This window comes from Myxocyprinus asiaticus, chromosome 6, assembly GCF_019703515.2.
Source record: "Myxocyprinus asiaticus isolate MX2 ecotype Aquarium Trade chromosome 6, UBuf_Myxa_2, whole genome shotgun sequence".
Classification (NCBI taxonomy): domain Eukaryota; kingdom Metazoa; phylum Chordata; class Actinopteri; order Cypriniformes; family Catostomidae; genus Myxocyprinus; species Myxocyprinus asiaticus.
The window spans coordinates 13,299,886-13,314,019 of NC_059349.1; the positions used below are offsets into that span (position 1 = coordinate 13,299,886).

The window sequence follows — 14,134 nt, forward strand, 5'->3', positions numbered from 1 at the left end:
TGATATGCTTAGAATATGAAAACATGAGGCAGTGAAAATGCATGTTAGATCCAGTGTACACAAGACCTCTCTCTCTGTCAGAAGATATCCATATATCAGAGTTCTGTCTGATATCCAAAACCAGTCAACATCAACAGCTTATGTTAACTTCCTCTCCTACCAGCCCAAGAGTTAGCAGGGGGAATACAGAAGAAGGCAGGAGAGGAAGTGATGGTAGAAATGAGCAGTTTTGAATAATCTTGAGAGTTCAGTCTATAGGTATTCAAAATATGTCCTTCAAAACAATGTGCGAGACATTCAAAAATACAATGGCAGACTACAGGACTGTGTTTGTGCTGCTCAAGATTTTGAGTTTATTGACGCTTCTCCAGCAAAGTAATTGTAGTAATAAAGCAACCTCATCGTCCGTCCAGACAAAATTGCTCAATGCTTTCGCCATCTTCATTGTTTGTATTCACTGCTCTATGGAAGAATGCCTATGTGCACAGGTGCGTAGTGTTTCTTTACAAAGTGACATCATCAACTACTGGCCTGGCATGCATAATACAGCATTTTTAGTCGTTTTCGCAGATCTGTGTGAACGGGGATCGTTTTGACAACGTTGTCGTCTGTATGCGAAACTTTTCAAAAACGCAAAGGAAACTTTTCCGTTTTTAGTACATCATTGTCGTGTAAACGTACCCTTAATCACTGATCTTATTATGTCCATTTAATTTAAACAGGGTTTGTTTATTACTCCCAAATCATTTACTTTATTGACTGTGGTCATAAAGTTCAAACCACTTGTCTTTCACCACATTCACACACTTCTTTTATTATACACAGCTAAATAAATACTTAAATAAAAATGAAAGATAATAGTAATAACATCCTTGTGTTTCCACGTACTAAAAATAAAATAAAATAAATAATGGAATAAAGGAAGAAATATTTTAAAGGAATTTTCCGGGTTCAACACAAGTTTAGCTCAGTCAACAGAACTTGTGGCATAATGTTGATTACCACAAAAAATAATTTCGACTCTTACAATGGAAGTGAATGGGGCCAATTTTCGGAGGGTTTAAAGGCAGAAAGGTGAAGCTTACAATTTTATAAAAGGACTTACTTTAATTCTTACTTTAAAACCCATGTATTATATGAGCATTAAAGTTGTTTAAATAGTCAGTGTTTTGTTTTTTTTTTAGGTTTTATCATTTTTTTAGGCATCAACTTGCATTGAACCCGGAATATTCCTTTAAGTGAACTTAACATTACTTGGTTCTCACTGCTATCTTAAGTACATCACAAGACCGAGGTCAGAGATTGAGTACAGCATAGAATTAAGATGGCATCTGAGGCAATTAAGGCCACACACACACACACACACACACACACACACACACACATATGCTGGTGCGGCTATCCTTATGAGGACTCTCCATAGACATAATGATTTTTTTACTGTACGAACTATAGATTCTATCCCCTAACCCTAACCCTACCCCTAAACCTAACCCTCACAAAAAATCTTTCTGCATTTTTACATTTTCAATAAAACATCGTTTATTATGTTTTTTTTAAAATGATTTGAATTATTGGGACACTAGAAATGTCCTCATAAACCACATTTATAGCATAATACCCTTGTAATTACCAGTTTGTAACCTAAAAAAATGTCCTTGTAAACCACCTAAACCCGCACACACACACACACACACACACACAGAACTTTATTAGACCCCCACTTAGACCCGTCCATGATACAAACACACTCACACACACTTCATGACTGCTTCAGCTATGAGTGTAACTTAACACTCAACAAAGCAGCTATTCAGGACTATAACGCAGCACAACCCTCAACACTATTTATACCTCAGTCTCAAAGAGGTACTGGAAACTGGAGATTAGTGTCGATGATCAGTTACTTCTTGTTTGGAGGTTGTGTACAGAAAAGTGTATTATGTGTAACTATATATAAAGTAATTAATTAAGTCATAACAATATTGAAGTGTTCTATAATCTGGTTACTGTAGCTCAAAGAAATGTGGATATTATTTTATTAACAAGGCTTTACAGGAGTTCAAGTATAGTTCAGACATTGAGTGTAAGTAAATTCATCTAATTATATAGAATAAATGCCCTTTGAACAGTTATTGCAATTGCAACTCAGCTATTATATTCTGATTGAGTAAATACTTTAAATAACACAAATAATATACACAAAATTTTCACACAGAGAGTTTAAAAATGACACAATTTATGAGCAAAATAACATTTTATGGATTCGAATGAAAGATAGCTATTCATTCAGTCCTTGATTGGCACATGAAACTGATTTTACAACCTTGGACAGGTTATAAATTATAACTGCATTGCATAATACACAGCAAGTTATTCACAAGTGCCATATATACTCTGTGTATGAGGAGAAATTACAACATTGCAGTATAGTAAAAGTTCAAAAATACCATGTAATAACAGGAAGACCATATCTTGTCTTCAAATGACACTCTGGAAGTCCCAGAAATGTCAGAAATGTTGAGCTTTTAATTACAATGAATAGCTTTAAAGGGATAGTTCACCCAAAAATGAAATGCTGAGAGAATTTTCCTCACCCTCATGCCATCCCAGATGTGTATGACTTTCTTCTGCTGAACACAAACAAAGATTTTTAGAAGCATCCATACAATACAAGTGAATGGTGATCAGAACTTCAAAGCTCCAAAAAGCACATAAAGGGAGCACAAAAGTAATCTATAAGACTCCAGTGGTTTAATCCATGTCTTTTGAAGTGATCCAGTTAGTGTTGGATGAGAACAGACCAAAATAATACTCCTTTTCACTATAAATCTTAACATCAGCAGTCTCCTTGGCAATCATGATCTCAAACTCTATTACACTTTCTATAGCATCATCTAGCGCTCTGCACATGCGTCAGGCACTAGGAAGTGTAATCGAACTTAAAATCATTATCATGCCTAGAGACTGCACTGGCAAGATGTGCAATAAAAAAAGAGTTATATTTTGGTCTGTTCTCACCCAAAACCAACGGGACCGCTTCAGAAGATATTGATTAAACCACTGGAGATATATGGGTTACTTTTATACTGCCTTATCTGCTTTTTGGAGCTTCAAAAGTCTGGTCACCATTCACTTTATGGACATACAGAGCTGAAATAATCCTCTAAAAATCTTTAAGAAGGAAAGTCATACACATCTGGGATGACATGAGGGTGAATAAATGATGAGAGAATTTTCATTTTTGCTTGAACTATCCCTTTAATCCTTCTATATGAATGGTTGGCAAGACGTCGCATCTCTTAAACTTTGTTGTGAAACTGCTCCTTCTCTCTGACACATCCAAACACACACTTCCTCTTTCTTCAAAAGAGGAAAGTGCCCTATCGGAAATGAATGCCGTCACAGCTGTTTCACTCTCAAGTTGGATGGGCAATGTAATTTTTTTGAGAAATTTGGCCCACCACATATTAGTTAAGGCTTTTGATTCTTACTTCTTTGTGGTTTGTTATGTTGGGAACAACACTAAAAATGAAAATAGGACGTCATAATTTTCTTCAGAATTTCCAGAACATGTAAGACATTTATAATGGATTTAATGGTCATTTTTAGTTAATGGTAATTGCTCTATAAAATAGCCTAATATACAGTGTAGCCTATATAATTGATCAGTATAGAGTGAATACACATAAAGTGGGACAATTTGTCATTACCAGTCAGAGGTGGGTAGTAATATGCTACATTTACTATGTTACATTTACTTGAGTAACGTTTTGGAGAAAATGTACTTTTAGGAGTAGATTTATTGTTGGTTACTTTTTACTCTTACTCAAGTGAAATTATTTTAAAAAATTTTAAAAAATGTACTCTTCGTTACAATGTGGGATGTTACTGTTGTTACATTACTGGTTTGAATTCAATAAGTGTTAATAAATGTGTAATTTATTGAGAGATTTTTGAATGGGACTTTTACGACACGGAACTTTACAGCGGCGCTCTGTCACTCGACTCAAGTTCATCACTCCAGCAACAGCAGTAAGCACTCAAAACAAACGCTTTCTTTATTTCACACAGTGAATATGTACAGTTACGTTTATGCGATGCCTTCAGTCAATGCCAAAACAAGCGGGAATTTCAGCATACATAATTTCGGATTCAACTAAGAAAACACGTTGCGGTAAGTTGTGATAATGATAACACGGGCTTATTTGTTATGGTAATGGTCAGTTTCAGTGATTCTGGACCTACGGAATTAATTTTATATGTTCTTATATCAGTGCTGCAATACATCATTGCATATAAAGTCATGTTACAAACGGTCTTACAATGGACGCGAGAGATGACACGTCACAACTCCATGCAGATGCATCCATTGTAGACAGCGACATTGATTATAATGGCAGCAATTTGTTTTTGTCGCATCGTGCCGCTTGCGTAAGCCCTGTTCACACTGTCAGCGATTTTGTCGCTGAAAGCGACAGGAGACCATTCATTTTCAACAAGAGCTGCCGACTTCCGGTGACACGAGCGACAGCAACCGTTGGCGACAGGATGTGGGCGTGTCAAGCGACGAGACAAAATTGTGAAAAGTTCAACTTTATGCAAATGCAGAGCGATATCGCACTGTGACTGCCAATGAGAAAAGACAGTGAAGCTCACATCATCTGTCTCTGTGAGATAATGGAGACGACAGTAGGAAAGACAGAGTTATTGTTGTCATCGATTTCACTGTTCTATATCATGTTCCCCTTCTGTCACTCACTCGAAGTTTTGTCGATATAGTGACACTAGGGGTCACACTTGGGAGCCCCAAACACCTCTAGTCTTTGAGAAAAGGCCAATGAGAATTGGAGAGTGGAATTTGCATGCCACTCCCCTGGACATATGGGTATAAAAGGAGCTGGCTCGCAACCACTCATTCAGAATTTTTCTTAGGAGCCGAGCGGTTGTGTGTCAGCGAGCTGAATTCCACTGCGGTCCATTCACCTCAGATAGAAGCGTATGCTGTTGGATATACGGCACATTCCAATGGCTTTCTCTCCTTCTGCAGGCTTAGTGCAGACTACGCCCCTGGGTGCTTCAACAGCACTACTAAGAGAGTATATATCTCTGCCTAAGAGTATATTTTCCTCTATTAGAGCAGCACATTGATGTGAATGTCTTTTTAAAGATGCGTCTTTTTAAAGATGCCGTTCCGTCTTTGTGTAATTCCTGGATGCAGAGGCTATTGCCGTTGATCCAGGGCAAGCATGTGGTAAACACGATCACTCAGGCCAGGGTCCCCCTACGAGGCAGCTTTATACCCTTAAGTGGCGTTTGTTTGCGAGTTGGTGTTCTTCCCGAGGTGAAGACCCCCAGAGATGTGCAGTCGGGTCAGTGCTTTCCTTCCTGCAGGAGAGGCTGGAGGGGCGGCTGTCCCCCTCCACCCTGAAGGTGTATGTGGCCGCCATAGCGGCACACCACAACGCAGTGGATGGTAAGGCATGACCTGATCATCAGGTTCCTGAGAGGTGCCCGGAGGCTGAATCCTCCTAGGCCAGGCCTCTTTCCCTCATGGAATCTCTCCGTGGTCCTCCTGGGCCTTTGGAGAGCCCCGTTTGAGCCGCTAGTGTCAGTCGAGCTGAAAGCCCTCTCTTTGAAGACAGCCCTTCTGATTGCGCTCACCTCCATCAAGAGGGTTGGGGACCTGCAGGCGTTCTCTGACAGTGATACCTGCCTGGAGTTCAGTCCGGTAGACTCTCACGTGGTCCTGAGACCCTGGGCTATGTGCCCAAGGTTCCCACGACCCCCTTCAGGGATCAGGTGGTGAGCCTGCAAGCGCTGCCCCGGGAGGAGGCAGACCCAGCCCTGTCGTTGCTGTGTCCGGTGCGTGCTTTGTGCATCTACTTGGATCGCACGCAGAGCTTTAGACGCTCTGAGCAGCTCTTTGTCTGCTTCGGCGGACAGCGGAAAGGGAACGCTGTCTCCAAATAGAGGCTTGCCCACTGGATCGTAGATGCCATCGCTCTGGCATACCAAGCCCAGGCCATGGCTGCCCCTTTGGGAATACGAGTACACTCTACAAGGAGTCTGGCATCCTCGTGGGTACTGGCCAATGGCACCTCCCTAGCAGACATCTGCAGAGCAGTGGGTTGGGCAACACCCAATACCTTTGCAAGATTTTACAATATCCGGGTTGAGCCGGTATCGTCCTGTGTTTTGTCAGGTACGAACAGGTAAGTTTTGTAATACGGAACAGCTGGCCGGGTGTATCGCTTGCGTATAGCGCCTTTCCCCTCCATGAGGCAAAGATGTGCGCTTCTTCTCCCATGCAAGTTCACGAACCATGAACCCTGGATGTCCTTCCTCCCTAGCCCTGGGGCTCACGAATTCAATGGAAGAATTCGCAGCTGGACCCATTACGGGTACTAATATGCCCTGTACTGGGATAGGTGCTCCACAGGTGCCGGTTACTCCGGTAACCCCCTGTGATGTATTTTCCGCAGTACGGTCTCCCTGTCAGCAGACCCGCGTCTCACTTGGGCAGAGCCTTCTCTGCCCCCGGTCGCTGTGTTTGTAGAGCTCCTCCCCTTCCAGGCAGGACCTACCACCGCACCCCTTCTCTCCTCTGGGCAGGATGTGGCCTCCGCGAGGTCTTTTCCCCCTGAAAGAATAGGAAAGGAAAAGATTAATACATTGGCCATGTTTACATGTAATCAAATAATCCATTTAGAATCCGACTGATAGCTCAATCAGACTGAAAATCCTTCAAACACAAAAATGATCCAACTGAGCTGAATCCAAATGAAATTTCCATCCGAATGAAGGGGGTGGTGTGTAGACCTAAAATAATCAGATTAAAACAAAAAATATTAGCCATATATACGATCGAATCCGACTACTTTCTCAATTGTATTCAAAATACATTGCGCTCATGCGCAGAGATGTGGTGCATATGTATGTTTATATATGATATGTCATTCTTAATAGGGACTTTAAGCAGCAGGTGCGGTTATAAGGCGTTCTGTGTTCCACTGCGTGTACGCGACATCACTCACTTCCTGAAGTCAAAACCATCATTTCTAAAGCATTTCTTCTTTGCCATAGTGACAGATTAGGAAAGTAAATGTTAGGATATGTTCTACAAGAGATGATGCAAAGTGAACACAGTAAATAGCCTAAACATCCTCCTCAAAACTTATGTTAAATTACACACCGTTATTGGCTTTGAATAAAAAAATAAATAAATAAAAATATCGGTAGACTATTAATAATAATATCTATAAATAAATAAATAAATAATATGGTTTAGACGTAGGCTATTTATATCTACAAGCAGGGCTGTTTCTCAGGGCCGAACTAGCCAGTCGCCTATGGTGCCACCTGCTGGGAGGGCGCCAAAGAGAAGGCCTCTGCCTCCCCCCCACTCCCCCCCCCATGGAGGCGCAAATACGGATCTCGCCTAGGGCGCCAGAATGGTCTGAAACGGCCCTGCGTACAAGAGTAAAACTCTTCTTCTGACAGTTATTTAAATTAAATGCTCCGTTCCGCCGTCATTATTGCTTAGTGATTTTTGCATAGCATCCAGTCCACAGCTGTTGCTTAAAGTCCCTATTATTTTGTTTCCATTCCACATTTGTAAACTCCTATAAGGACAACTGTCACCCACGTGTCTTTACTTCGTACTTGCATTCAGAGATGCCTGGGATTATATTAGAGGAATGGGCATGAGGCAAATGTATGGTTAAGTCAGACAGGGTATATTAGATGCTGCTTCTAATTCTTTGTTTGCCTAGTAGAGTGAGTAGCATAAGAAGAAAGCTTTTCTGGTATATTTTTTTTAGATATCTCAACAAAGCAAAAACACCAATTATGGACTTTGGTGCCATTCTCACTTTCTCAGCCTTTCTCTGCTTCTTCAGAAGGCGACGACTGATGCTCTTTGCATGCGCAGAAGTTTTGTTCAGAGTACATGCAATGCACATGTAAATGAATATTTGTATCGGATTACAACGTTTAGGGGACATATAAACAGTACATTTGGAATCTGCAATCAGACTGAATTCATTCGGATTGATAAAAATGAGTGCATGTAAACATGAAAGATTGATCTTTGTGTTGATATATTGCATCGTGTTTTGCTGCAGTTTATAACACTTTACCGTCTAGAATGCTCATTTTTAGCGGCAAGTAAACTGATTTCTAATCAAATTGGATAATATACCAGAAATTGTAGACATTGTTAGAGAGGTTAATGCATACATTAATAGACTGTTTGTCTTGTTCATGACAGGATGCATTGAGCACAGCTGTAGTTTATGTAAAAGTACTCTCCCCTGCAGAATGTTCATTATTAGAGGTAAAACAAATGATTCCTTGTCAAATAAGAATGATATATTAATTTTACTGGAAATCTAGCTCATCTGTGATCAGATTTTCTGAAGCTATGGCCAGTTGTGCAGCCAACCAATAACGTTAGAGCGACAGCAGTAGGAATGCCCACTAGCGACAAGAAATACAGAGACCATAGACATCTAGCGACAAAATCGCTGACAGTGTGAACGGGGCTGTAGACAGAACGTTATTTTGCTGCTCTGCTGAACGCGTGCTTGATAATGCAGAAGGAGCATACAGCCATATACGTTATAAATCACCTGTGCGATGCGTTTTTCTTAAGGACAACAGAGAACAAGCTCTGAACTAAAATAAGCCTAAATGCGCTTCTAAACACAATAGAAATAAGATGCAACTTCACTTTTTATTGCACAACACTAATGATCTAAATTCTTATGTCAGTGTATCTACTGTATGCAGGACATTAAAGTTGTGAAATAGCGACATTAGGCATTAACAATGCATGATCTTGCTTCGATTCATAACTAAGAATATACAATAGGCCTATTATACATAATAATATAATTGAGCATGTGAGACATTTAGTTTTTTCTGTAACAGTTGCTATAGGAACGTTTGCAAACTTTTGTTCTAATTTCCAAACCCAATCTGTTAAGCATCCTTAAAGTGATATTTCACCCATAAATGAAAGTTCTGTCATCATTTAGACTCACTCTCATTGTTCTAAACCTTTGTCGTCTTCACTGGAACCAAAAACAAGGTGTTAGGCAGAATGTTAGGGACTGCCATCCTCAGTCACCATTCACTTTCAAAAATGACAAACAAATGGAAGTGAAAGGTGACTGTGGCTAAAATTCTGTCTAACATCTCCTTAATTGTGTTCATTGTGTCCAAGTCAAACTGGTTTAGAACATGAGGGTGAATAAATGATATCATCATTTTCATTTTTAAACTATCACTGTAACAGTGGGTATAAAGGATGACATAGGCACATGATTCATGCACGCAAGGTGCTAAAATTCATACTCAGATCTTTGCGATGTAACTAGTTACTCGTTACTTGAGTAATCTTTTAATTCGATACTTTCTTACTCTTACTCAAGTAATTATTAACATTAGTACTTTTACTTCTACTTGAGCAAATTCATTTTTAAAAGACTTAGTACTTTTACATGAGTACAGTTTTTGGCTACTCTACCCACCTCTGTCAAAACTATGTTCCAAATGTCCAAAGAAGATGAACCTAATGCTAATTTCTAGTGATGGGATGATATACAGATAATGATAGATGGTTAAGCATTAGTGCTCCACTTTAGCTATATTCACACTATCTCTGATAATAATCATCACTGTAATTACTTTTCCTTAAAAAAAAAAAAAAAAAAAAGAGAATAGTTTTATAAAGAATACACTTTTCATCCCGGTCATTTTTGACCCACAAATATATTCTAAGGGGGTACAAAAACCCTTCGCTAACTATTCTGACATGAATTATCTCTAAGAAATGCACAAATACCCTTATAATGTAAAGGGTGCATAAGGGTGAATGAATGCGAGTGTATAAATGAGTAAGTGACACATTTTCATGCTGTTATTCTCAAGCAAACGTTACATTTTGACACCTCTGTAGGTACTGATCTCTACTAAACCTGATGGACTAACTATTCTCTCCTCACACAGAGTGAACTCATAACAAACATGGCTGAGTAATTTATGACCTGTGAATGAATGCTTTTCTTAGAACAGCATCTCTATTTTCTTAGAACAGCATATCTTTTTGATGTGTGACAGCGATGAGTGAAAATGATTTGATCAATATATTGATATATGTGTGACATACTATATGTGTGAAAATGTTGCCTTTCATTTGATATAATAGAAAGCTGTATTACAGTACCATGGGACATTTCCATGCCTGGTAGTACCAGATCAAATGTTTTAGCAACCCACACAAACACATTCATACTGCAGAAGAGCAAAGGACTAGGATCATGTTTTTTTTTTTTTTTTTTACAAATAATTTAGTCAGTTTTATTGTATTCAATAGCATTCGGGTCATATTTGACAAATGCATGGAAAGGGATAGTGATACAAACTCCCGTATATAAAAAAAACCCATCAAACTAAATGCTAAGTGGGAACACTTTACATCACGGTTATATTTGTCAACATTAGTTAACTACATTAGTTAACATGAACTAACAATCTTTTTACTTTTATTAATCTTGGTTAATATAAATTTCAACATATAGTAATATCTTTTAAAAAATCAAAATTTGCATATGTTAACATTAGATAATGCACTATGAATGAACATGAACTAAATCTGAACAACTGTATTTGAACTAACATTAACAAAGATTAATAAATGCTTTAAAAATATATTGTTCTGTGTTGTCATGATGCCTAATGCAATGTTAACGAATGGAAACTTATTGTGAAGTGTTACCGTTAGAATAGTCATTTTACATGACCAAATACACCTTAACTGTCAAATTAAAGTGTTAAATTAAAAGACCACTTCATGAAAAATTGTACTCAAAAAGTAGACAGTTTGACCCGCATGTGCATTTTAGGTTTAAGTATGTTTAAACTTGAGAGTTCACCTAATTGAACCTAATAAACAGTTGATACATATACTTTAATATTCTTAAATTATATCAACTAAACGTAACATTTTATACTAACAAATCATCTTTAGTGGTTAGATCAGTCTAATTAAAAATAAGGACAATATCTGTATAAGCAAATCCAATGAAATTAAAATTAAGGCAACCATGTTCCTTTCTTTGTTTAAGCTAAACCAGCAAATCATTTTGTCACTGCAGAGAGAACAGTGAAAAAACAATCAACTCCAATCTTCACTCTTTAAACTTCACTATAAAGCAAACAAGAGTAAGTTCATGTCATTAAGCATATATAAAACAACACAAATCATATTTTGTTCTTGTTCTTGATCCTTTGACAGAATTTTTGACTGTGGATCATGTTAGATTTATTATATGGATGGACCTTTAAATGGACACTTTCATAACTGTTAATTCCAAAAAATGTGACTGTAAAGGTTTAAAGTGTTTTTAATACATTTTATCAAGCATTTTTCAGATCTCCTTAAACAATGTGAATAATAAATTGTTATTCCATTGTCATTTACTTTAGCAATAGTGTCAGATCAATCCTGCACACAAACCAAACAGTGCTGAATACAGTGTCATGCACACAGCTGCCTAGATATGCACTGAACTTTGCACCTGTGCATGCTTTCTAAATACATGTGTTGCTTTTCTTAGTTCAGGATTGATTCAGCATTCATGACTTCCACTAGTAACATAATTCTATGCTGTGGCAAGTTACATGAACATACAGATACAAAAGTCTATTGATCTTTCTTTGAGTACTTTAATCTGAGTCTCAGGCCACACAATCTATGCATGAGAGGACTGGGAATCAGCTCTACACTAAAAATAAAGTTGTAAACCAATCTGTATTCAATTGCAGTTCTGGTGCTTTAAAAAAAGAAAAATACTGAACAATTGGGCAAACAAAGGTCACAACAGTAACATTACGATCACAAATTTACCAAATATGTGGCCTTGCTTTTCAATATTTGGCTGCACAGTTTTTATGAGAAGGTGAAAAGAAAGATGTAGTTTGTGGTAAAGCAGAACTTGGTGAAACAATTCCCCATTATAGTGACATCATTACAATTTATATGCTTTAAATGGCCTTTCATATCGCGCTGACATTGTTTGGTAATAAAATCCTTTTACGTTGCCTTTTCTTACTATAAATTCTCCTCACTGCCCAGTAGGTGGCGATACGCACAAAGAATGCAAATCGCCAAAAACAAAAGAAGATGTGGCAGTGAAAGTGTTTATTTATAGTAAAAAAGGACTTAAATATTGATCTGTTTCTCATCCACACTTATCATATCACTTCAGAAGATATGGATTTAACTACTGGAGTCTTATGGATTAATTTTATGATGCCTTTATGTGATTTTTGGTGCTTCAAAGTTCTGGTCACCATTCACTTGCTTTGTATGGACCTTCAGAGCTGAGATATTCTTCTAAAAATCTCAATTTGTGTTCTGCAGAAGAAAGAAAGTCACATCTGGGATGGCAAGAGGGTGAATAAATGATGAGAGAATTTTCATTTTTGGGTGAACTGTCCCTTTAAGAGGGAATTCATTATGGGGGCATTTTTGCCCCTACATTTTGAATTTCATGTACATTTTTGCCCCAAGCCCACATACATTTTTGACCCTGGTGTCGGTTATTTTAATTTACTGACTCTGGTAATATATTTGACAGGGTTGTGAGATAAATATCTGACAAATAACATAGATATGCACTTTTTTTTTTTCTTCCCATTTTGGAATGCCCAATTCCCAATGCACTCTAGGTCCTCATGGTGGCGTAGTGACTCGCCTCAATCCGGGTGGCAGAGGATGAATCTCAGTTGCCTCCGTGTCTGAGACCGTCAATCCGCGCAGCTTATCACGTGGCTCGTTGAGCGCATTACAGTGGAGACGAAGCATGTGTGGAGGCTTCACGCTATTCTCTGCGGCATCCACGCACAACTCACCACGCGTCCCACCGAGAGCGAGAACCACATTATAGCGACACGAGGAGGTTAACCTAACATGACTCTACCCTCCCTAGCAACCGGGCCAATTGGTTGCATAGGAGACCTGACTGGAGTCACTCAGCACGCCAGGAACTCGCGACTCCAGGTGTGGTAGTCAGCGTCTTTACTTGCTGAGCTACCCAGGCCCATAAATATGCACTTTTTTAAAATGTAACATAAAGATTTACATTAAAATGTATATGAATGTATACAGGAAAGTGTATTTTAGGTGCTGTAACTGGTTATCATTACAACACTGTTAACCTTTTTTAATGACCTTTTACATTTTAACAGTTCACTTAAATAGTCCTGTGGGGTGATGAATTACTTTTAAAGTACAAATATTCCATGTAGTCTCTCGATTACAGTAATATGAGGTCATAAATCTGTATGTACTATCAGTATACAAGAACTACAAAAAGATTGATTAAAATAGTTTTAGATCAAGCCTACAGGTCACACTGCAAGACACAACTTCGGCTCGTTGGTCTAGGGGTATGATTCTCGCTTAGGGTGCGAGAGGTTCCGGGTTCAAATCCCGGACGAGCCCTATCTGTTTGGGGGCAGTGGTAGCTCAGCGGTTAAGGCTCTGGGTTACTGATCAGAAGGTCGGGGGTTCAAGATGCCACTGTTGGGCCCTTGAGCAAGGCCCTTGACCCTATCTGCTCCAGGGGCACTGTATCATGGCTGACCCTGCACTCTGACCCCAGCCTAGCTGGGATATGTGAAAAAGAAGAATTTCACTGTATATGTGCAAATGTGTGATGAATAAAGAAAATTAAAAATTAAATTAACTGTCACTGCTAAAAATGTCAAATGTCATTACAAGCCATCACAAAGGAAATGTTGCATTTCAGTACACATCAATACGTAAGTCAGTGAACACAATGTGATTATGTGAAATCAGAGCTTAAGTCACCTTTCCAAAAAACGGAATATACTGATTTCTTCTCTTCCCCTTCGTTGATACTCGTGTTTCAACAGCCTGATCTGATTACTTCACCTTTCTCGGCCCTATCCAATTACTTCAACTCACATCGCTGTGACGTTTCTCCAACACAAGCTTAAACATCTGAAATATGCACATCCAATGCAGCTAAACAATGACTTTTAAATGCTTATTAAAACTGGGTATACTAAATTCGAAATTGCTATTTCACTAGCTTCAAAA

At 38.6% G+C, this 14,134-nt stretch overlaps 1 non-coding gene across 1 annotated transcript; it reads left to right on the forward strand.

Moving 5' to 3' along the window:
- The first annotated feature begins 13,441 nt into the window (after positions 1-13,441).
- trnap-agg (transfer RNA proline (anticodon AGG)) lies at positions 13,442-13,513 on the forward strand. The gene has a single exon. It is a non-coding gene; the product is annotated as a tRNA-Pro (tRNA).
- The last annotated feature ends 621 nt before the right edge of the window (positions 13,514-14,134 follow it).